This window comes from Macaca nemestrina, chromosome 11 (assembly GCF_043159975.1).
Source record: "Macaca nemestrina isolate mMacNem1 chromosome 11, mMacNem.hap1, whole genome shotgun sequence".
Taxonomy (NCBI): domain Eukaryota; kingdom Metazoa; phylum Chordata; class Mammalia; order Primates; family Cercopithecidae; genus Macaca; species Macaca nemestrina.
In genome coordinates this window covers 29,128,263-29,143,551 of record NC_092135.1, presented here as the reverse complement: position 1 = coordinate 29,143,551, position 15,289 = coordinate 29,128,263, and positions in this window count along the sequence as shown.

The following is a 15,289-nucleotide window of genomic DNA, read 5'->3' as shown; positions in this document are numbered from 1 at the left end:
TTCTGAGAAACTGCTTAGTGTTCTGTTAATTCATCTCACATCGTTACATGTGTATTTCGGGGATCTCTTTGCTAGCTCTATTTCTGTGGAATCTGAGAACAGATATTTCGGATCACTTTGAAGACTATAGGGCCAAAGGAAATATCCTCCGATAACAAAGGGAAAGAAGATTTCTGAGAAACTTCTTTGTGTTCTGTGAAATCATCTCACAGAGTTACAGCTTTCCCCTGAAGAAGCCTTTCGCTAAGACAGTTCTTGTGGAATTGGCAAAGTGATATTTGTAAGCCCATAGAGGGCTATGGTGAAAAAGGAAATATCCTCAGATGATATCTGGAAAGGAGCTTTCTGAGATACTGCTTAGTGTTCTGTTAATTCATCTCACAGAGTTACATGTGTATTTCGAGGATCTCTTTGCTAGCCCTATATCTGTGGAATCTGAGAACAGATATTTCGGATCCCTTTGAAGAATATAGGGCCAAAGGAAATATCCTCCGATAACAAAGAGAAAGAAGCTTTCTGAGAAACTCCTTTGTGTTCTGTGAAATCATCTCACAGAGTTACAGCTTTCCCCTCAAGAAGCCTTTCGCTAAGACAGTTCTTGTGGAATTGGCAAAGTGATATTTGTAAGCCCATAGAGGGCTATGGTGAAAAAGGAAATATCGTCAGATGAAATCTGGAAAGAAGCTTTCTGCGAAACTGCTTAGTGTTCTGTTAATTCATGTCACAGAGTTACATGTGTATTTCGAGGATCTCTTTGCTAGCCCTATTTCTGTGGAATCTGAGAACAGATATTTCGGATCCCTTCGAAGACTATAGGGCCAAAGGAAATATCTTCGGATAACAAAGAGAAAGAAGCTTTCTGAGAAACTTCTTTGTGTTCTGTGAAATCATCTCGCAGAGTTACAGCTTTCCCCTCAAGAAGCCTTTCGCTAAGACAGTTCTTGTGGAATTGGCAAAGTGATATTTGGAAGCCCTTAGAGGGCTATCGTGAAAAAGGAAATATCCTCAGATGAAATCTGGAAAGAAGCTTTCTGAGAAACTGCTTAGGGTTCTGTGAATTCATCTCAAAGAGTTACATGAGTATTTCGAGGATCTCTTTGCTAGCCCTATTTCTGTGGAAACTGAGAACAGATATATCGGATCCCTTTGAAGACTATAGGGCCAAAGGAAATATCCTCCGATAAAAAAGAGAAAGAAGCTTTCTGAGAAACTTCTTTGTGTTCTGTGAAATCATCTCACAGAGTTACAGCTTTCCCCGAAGAAGCCTTTCGCTAAGACAGTTCTTGTGGAATTGGCAAAGTGATATTTGGAAGCCCATAGAGGGCTATGGTGAAAAAGGAAATATCCTCAGATGAAATCTGGAAAGAAGCTTTCTGCGAAACTGCTTAGTGTTCTGTAAATTCATCTCACAGAGTTACATGTGTATTTCGAGGATCTCTTTGCTAGCCCTATTTCTGTGGAATCTGAGAACAGATATTTCGGATCCCTTCAAAGACTATAGGGCCAAAGTAAATATCCTCCGATAACAAAGAGAAAGAAGCTTTCTGAGAAACTTCTTTGTGTTCTGTGAAATCATCTCGCAGAGTTACAGCTTTCCCCTCAAGAAGCCTTTTGCTAAGACACTTCTTGTGGAATTGCCAAAGTGATATTTGGAAGCCCATAGAGGGCTATGGTGAAAAAGGAAATATCCTCAGATGAAATCTGGAAAGAAGCTTTCTGAGAAACTGCTTAGTGTTCTGTTAATTCATCTCACAGCGTTACATGTGTATTTCGGGGATCTCTTTGCTAGCTCTATTTCTGTGGAATCTGAGATCAGATATTTCGGATCACTTTGAAGATTATAGGGCCAAAGGAAATATCCTCCGATAACAAAGAGAAAGAAGATTTCTGAGAAACTTCTTTGTGTTCTTCAAAATCATCTCAGAGAGTTACAGCTTTCCCCTCAAGAAGCCTTTCGCTAAGACAGTTCTTGTGGAATTGGCAAAGTGATATTTGGAAGCCCATAGAGGGCTATGGTGAAAAAGGAAATATCCTCAGATGAAATCTGGAAAGAAGCTTTCTGAGACACTGCTTAGTGTTCTGTTAATTCATCTCACAGAGTTACATGTGTATTTCGAGGATCTCTTTGCTAGCCCTATTTCTGTGGAATCTGAGAACAGATATTTCGGATCCCTTTGAAGACTATAGGGCCAAAGGAAATATCCTCCGATAACAAAGAGAAAGAAGCTTTCTGAGAAACTTCTTTGTGTTCTGTGAAATCATCTCACAGAGTTACAGCTTTCCCCTCCAGAAGCCTTTCGCTAGGACAGTTCTTGTGGAATTGGCAAAGTGATATTCGGAAGCCCATAGAGGGCTATGGTGAAAAAGGAAATATCGTCAGATGAAATCTGGAAAGAAGCTTTCTGAGAAACTGCTTAGTGTTCTGTTAATTCATGTCACAGAGTTACATGTGTATTTCGAGGATCTCTTTGCTAGCCATATTTCTGTGGAATCTGAGAACAGATATTTCGGATCCCTTCGAAGACTATAGGGCCAAAGGAAATATCTTCGGATAACAAAGAGAAAGAAGCTTTCTGAGAAAATTCTTAAAGTGATATTTGGAAGCCCTTAGAGGGCTATGGTGAAAAAGGAAATATCCTCAGATGAAATCTGGAAAGAAGCTTTCTGGGAAACTGCTTAGTGTTCTGTGAATTCATCTCACAGAGTTACATGTGTATTTCGAAGATCTCTTTGCTAGCCCTATTTCTGTGGAAACTGAGAAAAGATATTTCGGATCCCTTTGAAGACTATAGGGCCAAAGGAAATATCCTCCGATAACAAAGAGAAAGAAGCTTTCTGAGAAACTTCTTTCTGTTCTGTGAAATCATCTCACAGAGTTATAGCATTCCCCTCAAGAAGCCTTTTGCTAAGACAGTTCTTGTGGAATTGCCAAAGTGATATTTGGAAGCCCATAGAGGGCTATGGTGAAAAAGGAAATATCCTCAGATGAAATCTGGAAAGAAGCTTTCTGAGAAACTGCTTAGTGTTCTGTTAATTCATCTCACAGCGTTACATGTGTATTTCGGGGATCTCTTTGCTAGCTCTATTTCTGTGGAATCTGAGAACAGATATTTCGGATCACTTTGAAGACTATAGGGCCAAAGGAAATATCCTCCGATAACAAAGAGAAAGAAGATTTCTGAGAAACTTCTTTGTGTTCTGTGAAATCATCTCAGAGAGTTACAGCTTTCGCCTCAAGAAGCCTTTCGCTAAGACAGTTCTTGTGGAATTGGCAAAGTGATATTTGTAAGCCCATAGAGGGCTATGGTGAAAAAGGAAATATCCTCAGATGAAATCTGGAAAGAAGCTTTCTGAGATACTGCTTAGTGTTCTGTTAATTCATCTCACAGAGTTACATGTGTATTTCGAGGATCTCTTTGCTAGCCCTATTTCTGTGGAATCTGAGAACAGATATTTCGGATCCCTTTGAAGACTATAGGGCCAATGGAAATATCCTCCGATAACAAAGAGAAAGAAGCTTTCTTAGAAACTTCTTTGTGTTCTGTGAAATCATCTCACAGAGTTGCAGCTTTCCCCTCAAAAAGCCTTTCGCTAAGACAATTCCTGTGGAATTGGCAAAGTGATATTTGGAAGCCCATAGAGGGCTATGGTGAAAAAGGAAATATCCTCAGATGAAATCTGGAAAGAAGCTTTCTGAGAAACTGCTTAGTGTTCCGTGAATTCATCTCACAGAGTTACATGTGTATTTCGGGGATCTCTTTGCTAGCCCTATTTCTGTGGAATCTGAGAACAGATATTTCGGAAGCCTTCGAAGACTATAGGGCCAAAGGAAATATCCTCCGATAACAAAGAGAAAGAAGCTTTCTGAGAAACTTCTTTGTGTGTGAAATCATCTCACAGAGTTACAGCTTTCCCCTCCAGAAGCCTTTCGCTAGGACAGTTCTTGTGGAATTGGCAAAGTGATATTCGGAAGCCCATAGAGGGCTATGGTGAAAAAGGAAATATAGTCAGATGAAATCTGGAAAGAAGCTTTCTGCGAAACTGCTTAGTGTTCTGTGAATTCATCTCACAGAGTTACATGCGTATTTCGAGGATCTCTTTGCTAGCCTTATTTCTGTGGAAACTCAGAAAAGATATTTCGGATCCCTTTGATGACTATAGGGCCAAAGGAAATATCCTCCGATAACAAAGAGAAAGAAGCTTTCTGAGAAATTTCTTTCTGTTCTGTGAAATCATCTCACAGAGTTACAGCTTTCCCCGAAGAAGCCTTTCGCTAAGACAGTTCTTGTGGAATTGGCAAAGTGATATTTGGAAGCCCATAGAGGGCTATGGTGAAAAAGGAAATATCGTCAGATGAAATCTGGAAAGAAGCTTTCTGCGAAACTGCTTAGTGTTCTGTGAATTCATCTCACAGAGTTACATGTGTATTTCGAGGATCTCTTTGCTAGCCCTATTTCTGTGGAATCTGAGAACAGATATTTCGGATCCCTTCGAAGACTATAGGGCCAAAGGAAATATCCTCGGATAACAAAGAGAAAGAAGCTTTCTGAGAAACTTCTTTGTGTTCTGTGAAATCATCTCGCAGAGTTACAGCTTTCCCCTCAAGAAGCCTTTCGCTAAGACAGTTCTTGTGGAATTGGCAAAGTGATATTTGGAAGCCCATAGAGGGCTATGGTGAAAAAGGAAATATCCTCAGATGAAATCTGGAAAGAAGCTTTCTGAGAAACTGCTTAGTGTTCTGTGAATTCATCTCACAGAGTTACATGTGTATTTCGAGGATCTCTTTGCTAGCCCTATTTCTGTGGAATCTGAGAACAGATATTTCGGATCCCTTTGAAGACTATAGGGCCAAAGGAAATATCCTCCGAAAACAAAGAGAAAGAAGCTTTCTGAGAAACTTCTTTCTGTTCTGTGAAATCATCTCACAGAGTTACAGCTTTCCCCTCAAGAAGCCTTTTGCTAAGACAGTTCTTGTGGAATTCGCAAAGTGATATATGGAAGCCCTTAGAGGGCTACGGTGAAAAAGGAAATATCCTCAGATGAAATCTGGAAAGAAGCTTTCTGAGAAACTGCTTAATGTCCTGTTTTTTCATCTCACAGCGTTACATGTGTATTTCGTGGATCTCTTTGCTAGCTCTATTTCTGTGGAATCTGAGAACAGATATTTCGGATCACTTTGAAGACTATAGGGCCAAAGGAAATATCCTCCGATAACAAAGAGAAAGAAGCTTTCTGAGAAACTTCTTTGTGTTCTGTGAAATCATCTCACAGAGTTACAGCTTTCCCCTCAAGAAGCCTTTCGCTAAGACAGTTCTTGTGGAATTGGCAAAGTGATATTTGGAAGCCCATAGAGGGCTATGGTGAAAAAGGAAATATCCTGAGATGAAATCTGGAAAGAAGCTTTCTGAGAAACTGCTTAGTGTTCTGTTAATTCATCTCACAGAGTTACATGTGTATTTCGAGGATCTCTTTGCTAGCCCTATTTCTGTGGAATCTGAGAACAGATATTTCGGATCCCTTTGAAGACTATAGGGCTAAAGGAAATATCCTCCGATAACAAAGAGAAAGAAGCTTTCTGAGAAACTTCCTTGTGTTCTGTGAAATCATCTCACAGAGTTACAGCTTTCCCCTCAAGAAGCCTTTCGCTAAGACAGTTCTTGTGGAATTGGCAAAGTGATATTTGGAAGCCCTTAGAGGGCTATGGTGAAAAAGGAAATATCCTCAGATGAAATCTGGAAAGAAGCTTTCTGAGAAACTGCTTAGTGTTCTGTGAATTCATCTCAGAGAGTTACATGTGTATTTCGGGGATCTCTTTGCTAGCCCTATTTCTGTGGAAACTGAGAAAAGATATTTCGGATCCCTTTGAAGAATATAGGGCCAAAGGAAATAACCTCCGATAACAAAGAGAAAGAAGCTTTCTGAGAAACTTCTTTCTGTTCTGTGAAATCATCTCACAGAGTTACAGCTTTACCCTCAAGAAGCCTTTCGCTAAGACAGTTCTTGTGGAATTGGCAAAGTGTTATTTGGATGCCCATAGAAGGCTATGGTGAAAAAGGAAATATCGTCAGATGAAATCTGGAAAGAAGGTTTCTGCGAAACTGCTTAGTGTTCTGTTAATTCATCTCACAGAGTTACATGTGTATTTCGAGGATCTCTTTGCTAGCCCTATTTCTGTGGAATCTGAGAACAGATATTTCGGATCCCTTTGAAGACTATAGGGCCAAAGGAAATATCCTCGGATAACAAAGAGAAAGAAGCTATCTGAGAAACTTCTTTGTGTTCTGTGAAATCATCTCAGAGAGTTACAGCTTTCCCCTCAAGAAGCCTTTCGCTAAGACAGTTCTTGTGGAATTGGCAAAGTGATATTTGGAAGCCCTTAGAGGGCTATGGTGAAAAAGGAAATATCCTCAGATGAAATCTGGAAAGCAGCTTTCTTAGAAACTGCTTAGTGTTCTGTTAATTCATCTCACAGAGTTACATGTGTATTTCGAGGATCTCTTTGCTAGCCCTATTTCTGTGGAATCTGAGAACAGATATTTCGAATGCCTTTGAAGACTATAGGGCCAAAGGAAATATCCTCCGATAACAAAGAGAAAGAAGCTTTCTGAGAAACTTCTTTGTGTTCTGTGAAATCATCTCACAGAGTTACAGCTTTCCCCTCAAGAAGCCTTTCGCTTAGACAGTTCTTGTGGAATTGGCAAAGTGATATTCGGAAGCCCATAGAGGGCTATGGTGAAAAAGGAAATATCCTCAGATGAAATCTGCAAAGAAGCTTTCTGAGAAACTGCTTAGTGTTCTGTGAATTCATCTCACAGAGTTACATGTGTATTTCGAGGATCTCTTTGCTAGCCCTATTTCTGTGGAAACTGAGAAAAGATATTTCGTTTCCCTTTGAAGACTATAGGGCCAAAGGAAATATCCTCGGATAACAAAGAGAAAGAAGCTTTCTGAGAAACTTCTTTCTGTTCTGTGAAATCATCTCACAGAGTTACAGCTTTCCCCTCAAGAAGCCTTTCGCTAAGACAGTTCTTGTGGAATTGGCAAAGTGATATTTGGAAGCCCATAGAATGCTATGGTGAAAAAGGAAATATCGTCAGATGAAATCTGGAAAAAAGCTTTCTGCGAAACTGCTTAGTGTTCTCTTAATTCATCTCACAGAGTTACATGTGTATTTCGAGGATCTCTTTGCTAGCCCTATTTCTGTGGAATCTGAGAACAGATATTTCGGATCCCTTTGAAGACTATAGGGCCAAAGGAAATATCCTCGGATAACAAAGAGAAAGAAGCTTTCTGAGAAACTTCTTTGTGTTTTGTGAAATCATCTCACAGAGTTACAGCTTTCCCCTCAAGAAGCCTTTCGCTAAGACAGTTCTTGTGGAATTAGCAAAGTGATATTTGGAAGCCCTTAGAGGGCTATGGTGAAAAAGGAAATATCCTCAGATGAAATTTGGAAAGCAGCTTTCTGCGAAACTGCTTAGTGTTCTGTTAATTCATCTCACAGAGCTACATGTGTATTTCGAGGATCTCTTTGCTAGCCCTATTTCTGTGGAATCTGAGAACAGATATTTCGGATCCCTTTGAAGACTATAGGGCCAAAGGAAATATCCTCCGATAACAAAGAGAAAGAAGCTTTCTGAGAAACTTCTTTCTGTTCTGTGAAATCACCTCACAGAGTTACAGCATTCCCCTCAAGAAGCCGTTCGCTAAGACAGTTCTTGTGGAATTGGCAAAGTGATATTTGGAAGCCCATAGAGGGCTATGGTGAAAAAGGAAATATCGTCAGATGAAATCTGGAAAGAAGCTTTCTGCGAAACTGCTTCGTGTTCTGTTAATTCATCTCACAGAGTTCCATGTGTATTTCGGGTATCTCTTTGCTAGCTCTATTTCTGTGGAATCTGAGAACAGATATTTCGGATCACTTTGAAGACTATAGGGCCAAAGGAAATATCCTCCGATAACAAAGAGAAAGAAGCTTTCTGAGAAACTTCTTTGTGTTCTGTGAAATCATCTCAGAGAATTACAGCTTTCCCCTCAAGAAGCCTTTCGCTAAGACAGTTCTTGTGGAATTGTCAAAGTGATATTTGTAAGCCCATAGAGGGCTATGGTGAAAAAGGACATATCCTGAGATTAAATCTGGAAAGAAGCTTTCTGAGAAACTGCTTAGTGTTCTGTTAATTCATCTCACAGAGTTACATGTGTATTTCGAGGATCTCTTTGCTAGCCCTATTTCTGTGGAATCTGAGAACAGATATTTCGGATCCCTTTGAAGACTATAGGGCCAAAGGAAATATCCTCCGATAACAAAGAGAAAGAAGCTTTCTGAGAAACTTCTTTCTGTTCTGTGAAATCATCTCACAGAGTTACAGCTTTCCCCTCAAGAAGCCTTTTGCTAAGACAGTTCTTGTGGAATTCGCAAAGTGATATATGGAAGCCCTTAGAGGGCTATGGTGAAAAAGGAAATATCCTCAGATGACATCTGGAAAGAAGCTTTCTGAGAAACTGCTTAATGTCCTGTTATTTCATCTCACAGCGTTACATGTGTATTTCGTGGATCTCTTTGCTAGCTCTATTTCTGTGGAATCTGAGAACAGATATTTCGGATCCCTTTGAAGACTATAGGGCTAAAGGAAATATCCTCCGATAACAAAGAGAAAGAAGCTTTCTGAGAAACTTCCTTGTGTTCTGTGAAATCATCTCACAGAGTTACAGCTTTCCCCTCAAGAAGCCTTTCGCTAAGACAGTTCTTGTGGAATTGGCAAAGTGATATTTGGAAGCCCATAGAGGGCTATGGTGAAAAAGGAAATATCCTCAGATGAAATCTGGAAAGAAGCTTTCTGAGAAACTGCTTAGTGTTCTGTGAATTCATCTCAGAGAGTTACATGTGTATTTCGGGGATCTCTTTGCTAGCCCTATTTCTGTGGAAACTGAGAAAAGATATTTCGGATCCCTTTGAAGAATATAGGGCCAAAGGAAATAACCTCCGATAACAAAGAGAAAGAAGCTTTCTGAGAAACTTCTTTCTGTTCTGTGAAATCATCTCACAGAGTTACAGCTTTCCCCTCAAGAAGCCTTTCGTTAAGACAGTTCTTGTGGAATTGGCAAAGTGTTATTTGAATGCCCATAGAAGGCTATGGTGAAAAAGGAAATATCGTCAGATGAAATCTGGAAAGAAGCTTTCTGAGAAACTGCTTAGTGTTCTGTTAATTCATCTCACAGAGTTACATGTGTATTTCGAGGATCTCTTTGCTAGCCCTATTTCTGTGGAATCTGAGAACAGAAATTTCGGATCCCTTTGAAGACTATAGGGCCAAAGGAAATATCCTCGGATAACAAAGAGAAAGAAGCTATCTGAGAAACTTCTTTGTGTTCTGTGAAATCATCTCAGAGAGTTACAGCTTTCCCCTCAAGAAGCCTTTCGCTAAGACAGTTCTTGTGGAATTGGCAAAGTGATATTTGGAAGCCCTTAGAGGGCTATGGTGAAAAAGGAAATATCCACAGATGAAATCTGGAAAGCAGCTTTCTTAGAAACTGCTTAGTGTTCTGTTAATTCATCTCACAGAGTTACATGTGTATTTCGAGGATCTCTTTGCTAGCCCTATTTCTGTGGAATCTGAGAACAGATATTTCGGATGCCTTTGAAGACGATAGGGCCAAAGGAAATATCCTCCGATAACAAAGAGAAAGAAGCTTTCTGAGAAACTTCTTTGTGTTCTGTGAAATCATCTCACAGAGTTACAGCTTTCCCCTCAAGAAGCCTTTCGCTTAGACAGTTCTTGTGGAATTGGCAAAGTGATATTCGGAAGCCCATAGAGGGCTATGGTGAAAAAGGAAATATCCTCAGATGAAATCTGGAAAGAAGCTTTCTGAGAAACTGCTTAGTGTTCTGTGAATTCATCTCACAGAGTTACATGTGTATTTCGAGGATCTCTTTGCTAGCCCTATTTCTGTGGAAACTGAGAAAAGATATTTCGGATCCCTTTGAAGACTATAGGGCCAAAGGAAATATCCTCGGATAACAAAGAGAAAGAAGCTTTCTGAGAAACTTCTTTCTGTTCTGTGAAATCATCTCACAGAGTTACAGCTTTCCCCTCAAGAAGCCTTTCGCTAAGACAGTTCTTGTGGAATTGGCAAAGTGATATTTGGAAGCCCATTGAAGGCTACGGTGAAAAAGGAAATATCGTCAGATGAAATCTGGAAAAAAGCTTTCTGCGAAACTGCTTAGTGTTCTCTTAATTCATCTCACAGAGTGACATGTGTATTTCGAGGATCTCTTTGCTAGCCCTATTTCTGTGGAATCTCAGAACAGATATTTCGGATCCCTTTGAAGACTATAGGGCCAAAGGAAATATCCTCGGATAACAAAGAGAAAGAAGCTTTCTGAGAAACTTCTTTGTGTTTTGTGAAATCATCTCACAGAGTTACAGCTTTCCCCTCAAGAAGCCTTTCGCTAAGACAGTTCTTGTGGAATTAGCAAAGTGATATTTGGAAGCCCTTAGAGGGCTATGGTGAAAAAGGAAATATCCTCAGATGAAATCTGGAAAGCAGCTTTCTGAGAAACTGCTTAGTGTTGTGTTAATTCATCTCACAGAGCTACATGTGTATTTCGAGGATCTCTTTGCTAGCCCTATTTCTGTGGAATCTGAGAACAGATATTTCGGATCCCTTTGAAGACTATAGGGCCAGAGGAAATATCCTCCGATAACAAAGAGAAAGAAGCTTTCTGAGAAACTTCTTTCTGTTCTGTGAAATCACCTCACAGAGTTACAGCACTCCCCTCAAGAAGCCGTTCGCTAAGACAGTTCTTGTGGAATTGGCAAAGTGATATTTGGAAGCCCATAGAGGGCTATGGTGAAAAAGGAAATATCGTCAGATGAAATCTGGAAAGAAGCTTTCTGCGAAACTGCTTCGTGTTCTGTTAATTCATCTCACAGAGTTACATGTGTATTTCGGGTATCTCTTTGCTAGCTCTATTTCTGTGGAATCTGAGAACAGATATTTCGGATCACTTTGAAGACTATAGGGCCAAAGGAAATATCCTCCGATAACAAAGAGAAAGAAGCTTTCTGAGAAACTTCTTTGTGTTCTGTGAAATCATCTCAGAGAATTACAGCTTTCCCCTCAAGAAGCCTTTCGCTAAGACAGTTCTTGTGGAATTGTCAAAGTGATATTTGTAAGCCCATAGAGGGCTATGGTGAAAAAGGACATATCCTGAGATGAAATCTGGAAAGAAGCTTTCTGAGAAACTGCTTAGTGTTCCGTTAATTCATCTCACAGAGTTACATGTGTATTTCGAGGATCTCTTTGCTAGCCCTATTTCTGTGGAATCTGAGAACAGATATTTCGGATCCCTTTGAAGACTATAGGGCCAAAGGAAATATCCTCCGATAACAAAGAGAAAGAAGCTTTCTGAGAAACTTCTTTGTGTTCTGTGAAGTCATCTCACAGAGTTACAGCTTTCCCCTCAAGAAGCCTTTCGCTAAGACAGTTCTTGTGGAATTGGCAAAGGATATTTGGAAGCCCATAGAGGGCTATGGTGAAAAAGGAAATATCCTCAGATGAAATCTGGAAAGAAGCTTTCTGAGAAACTGCTTAGTGTTCTGTAAATTCATCTCACAGTGTTACATGTGTATTTCGGGGAATTCTTTGCTAGCTCTATTTCTGTGGAATCTGAGAACAGATATTTCGGATCACTTTGAAGACTATAGGGCCAAAGGAAATATCCTCCGATAACAAAGAGAAAGAAGCTTTCTGAGAAACTTCTTTGTGTTCTGTGAAATCATCTCACAGAGTTACAGCTTTCCCCTCAAGAAACCTTTCGCTAAGACAGTTCTTGTGGAATTGGAAAAGTGATATTTGGAAGCCCATAGAGGGCTATGGTGAAAAAGGAAATATCCTCAGATGAAATCTGGAAAGAAGCTTTCTGAGAAACTGCTTAGTGTTCTGTGAAATCATCTCACAGAGTTACATGTGTATTTCGGGGATCTCTTTGCTAGCCCTATTTCTGTGGAATCTGAGATCAGATATTTCGGATCCCTTTGAAGACTATAGGGCCAAAGGAAATATCCTCCAATAACAAAGAGAAAGAAGCTTTCTGAGAAACTTCTTTGTGTTCTGTGAAATCACCTCACAGAGTTACAGCTTTCCCCTCAAGAAGCCTTTCGCTAAGACAGTTCTTGTGGAATTGGCAAAGTGATATTCGGAAGCCCATAGAGGGCTATGGTGAAAAAGGAAATATCGTCAGATGAAATCTGGAAAGAAGCTTTCTGCGAAACTGCTTAGTGTTCTGTTAATTCATCTCACAGAGTTACATGTGTATTTCGAGGATCTCTTTGCTAGCCCTATTTCTGTGGAATCTGAGAACAGATATTTCGGATCCCTTTGAAGATCATACGGCCAAAGGAAATATCCTCCGATAACAAAGAGAAAGAAGCTTTCTGAGAAACTTCTTTGTGTTCTGTGAAATCATCTCACAGAGTTACAGCTTTCCCCTCAAGAAGCCTTTCGCTAAGACAGTTCTTGTGGAATTGGCAAAGTGATATTTGTAAGCCCATGGAGGGCTATGGTGAAAAAGGATATATCCTCAGATGAAATCTGGAAAGAAGCTTTCTGAGAAACTGCTTAGTGTTCTGTTAATTCATCTCACAGAGTTACATGTGTATTTCGAGGATCTCTTTGCTAGCCCTATTTCTGTGGAATCTGAGAACAGATATTTCGGATCCCTTTGAAGACCATACGGCCAAAGGAAATATCCTCCGATAACAAAGAGAAAGAAGCTTTCTGAGAAACTTCTTTGTGTTCTGTGAAATCATCTCACAGAGTTACAGCTTTCCCCTCAAGAAGTCTTTCGATAAGACAGTTCTTGTGGAATTGGCAAAGGATATTTGGAAGCCCATAGAGGGCTATGGTGAAAAAGGAAATATCGTCAGATGAAATCTGGAAGGAAGCTTTCTGCGAAACTGCTTAGTGTTCTGTTAATTCATCTCACAGAGCTACATGTGTATTTCGAGGATCTCTTTGCTAGCCCTTTTTCTGTGGAATCTGAGAACAGATATTTCGGATCACTTTGAAGACTCTAGGGCCAAAGGAAATATCCTCGGATAACAAAGATAAAGAATTTTTCTGAGAAACTTCTTTGTGTTCTGTGAAATCATCTCACAGAGTTACAGCTTTCCCCTCAAGAAGCCGTTCGCTAAGACAGTTCTTGTGGAAGTCGCAAAGTGATATATGGAAGCCCATAGAGGGCTATGTTGAAAAAGGAAATATCCTCAGATGAAATCTGGAAAAAAGCTTTCTGAGAAACTGCTTAGTGTTCTGTTAATTCATCTCACAGCGTTACATGTGTATTTCGGGGATCTCTTTGCTAGCCCTATTTCTGTGGAATCTGAGAACAGATATTTCGGAACACTTTGAAGACTATAGGGCAAAAGGAAATATCCTCCGATAACAAAGAGAAAGAAGCTTTCTGAGAAACTTCTTTGTGTTCTGTGAAATCATCTCAGAGAGTTACAGCTTTCCCCTCAAGAAGCCTTTCCCTAAGACAGTTCTTGTGGAATTGGCAAAGTGATATTTGTAAGCCCATGGAGGGCTATGGTGAAAAAGGATATATCCTCAGATGAAATCTGGAAAGAAGCTTTCTGAGAAACTACTTAGTGTTCTGTTAATTCATCTCACAGAGTTACATGTGTATTTCGAGGATCTCTTTGCTAGCCCTATTTCTGTGGAATCTGAGAACAGATATTTCGGATGCCTTTGAAGACTATAGGGCCAAAGGAAATATCCTCCGATAACAAAGAGAAAGAAGCTTTCTGAAAAACTTCTTTGTGTTCTGTGAAATCATCTCACAGAGTTACAGCTTTCCCCTCAAGAAGCCTTTCGCTAAGACAGTTCTTGTGGAATTGGCAAAGGATATTTGGAAGCCTATAGAGGGCTATGGTGAAAAAGGAAATATCCTCAGATGAAATCTGGAAAGAAGCTTTCTGAGAAACTGCTTAGTGTTCTGTTAATTCATCTCACAGCGTTACATGTGTATTTCGGGGATCTCTTTGCTAGCTCTATTTCTGTGGAATCTGAGAACAGATATTTCGGATCTCTTTGAAGACTATAGGGCCAAAGGAAATATCCTCCGATAACAAAGAGAAAGAAGCTTTCTGAGAAATTTCTTTGTGTTCTGTGAAATCATCTCAGAGAGTTACAGCTTTCCCCTCAAGAAGTCTTTCGCTAAGACAGTTCTTGTGGAATTGGCAAAGTGATATTTGTAAACCCATGGAGGGCTATGGTGAAAAAGGATATATCCTCAGATGAAATCTGGAAAGAAGCTTTCTGAGAAACTGCTTAGTGTTCTGTTAATTCATCTCACAGAGTTACATGTGTATTTCGAGGATCTCTTTGCTAGCCCTATTTCTGTGGAATCTGAGAACAGATATTTCGGATCCCTTTGAAGACTATAGGGCCAAAGGAAATATCCTCCGATAACAAAGAGAAAGAAGCTTTCTGAGAAACTTCTTTGTGTTCTGTGAAATCATGTCACAGAGTTACAGCTTTCCCCTCAAGAAGCCTTTCGCTAAGACAGTTCTTGTGGAATTGGCAAAGGATATTTGGAAGCCCATAGAGGGCTATGGTGAAAAAGGAAATATCCCCAGATGAAATCTGGAAAGAAGCTTTCTGAGAAACTGCTTAGTGTTCTGTGAATTCATCTCACAGAGTTACATGTGTATTTCGGGGATCTCTTTGCTAGCCCTATTTCTGTGGAATCTGAGAACAGATATTTCGGATCCCTTTGAAGACTATAGGGCCAAAGGAAATATCCTCCGATAACAAAGAGAAAGAAGCTTTCTGAGAAACTTCTTTGTGTTCTGTGACATTATCTCACAGAGTTACAGCTATCCCCTCAAGAAGCCTTTCGCTAAGACAGTTCTTGTGGAATTGGCAAAGTGATATTTGGAAGCCCATAGAGGGCTATGGTGAAAAAGGAAATATCGTCAGATGAAATCTGGAAAGAAGCTTTCTGAGAAACTGCTTAGTGTTCTGTGAATTCATCTCACAGAGTTACATGTGTATTTCGAGGATCTCTTTGCTAGCCCTATTTCTGTGGAAACTGAGAAAAGATATTTCGGATCCCTTTGAAGACTATAGGGCCAAAGGAAATATCCTCCGATAACAAAGAGAAAGAAGCTTTCTGAGAAACTTCTTTGTGTTCTGTGAAATCATCTCACAGAGTTACAGCTTTCCCCGAAGAAGCCTTTCGCTAAGACAGTTCTTGTGGAATAGGCAAAGTGATATTTGGAAGCCC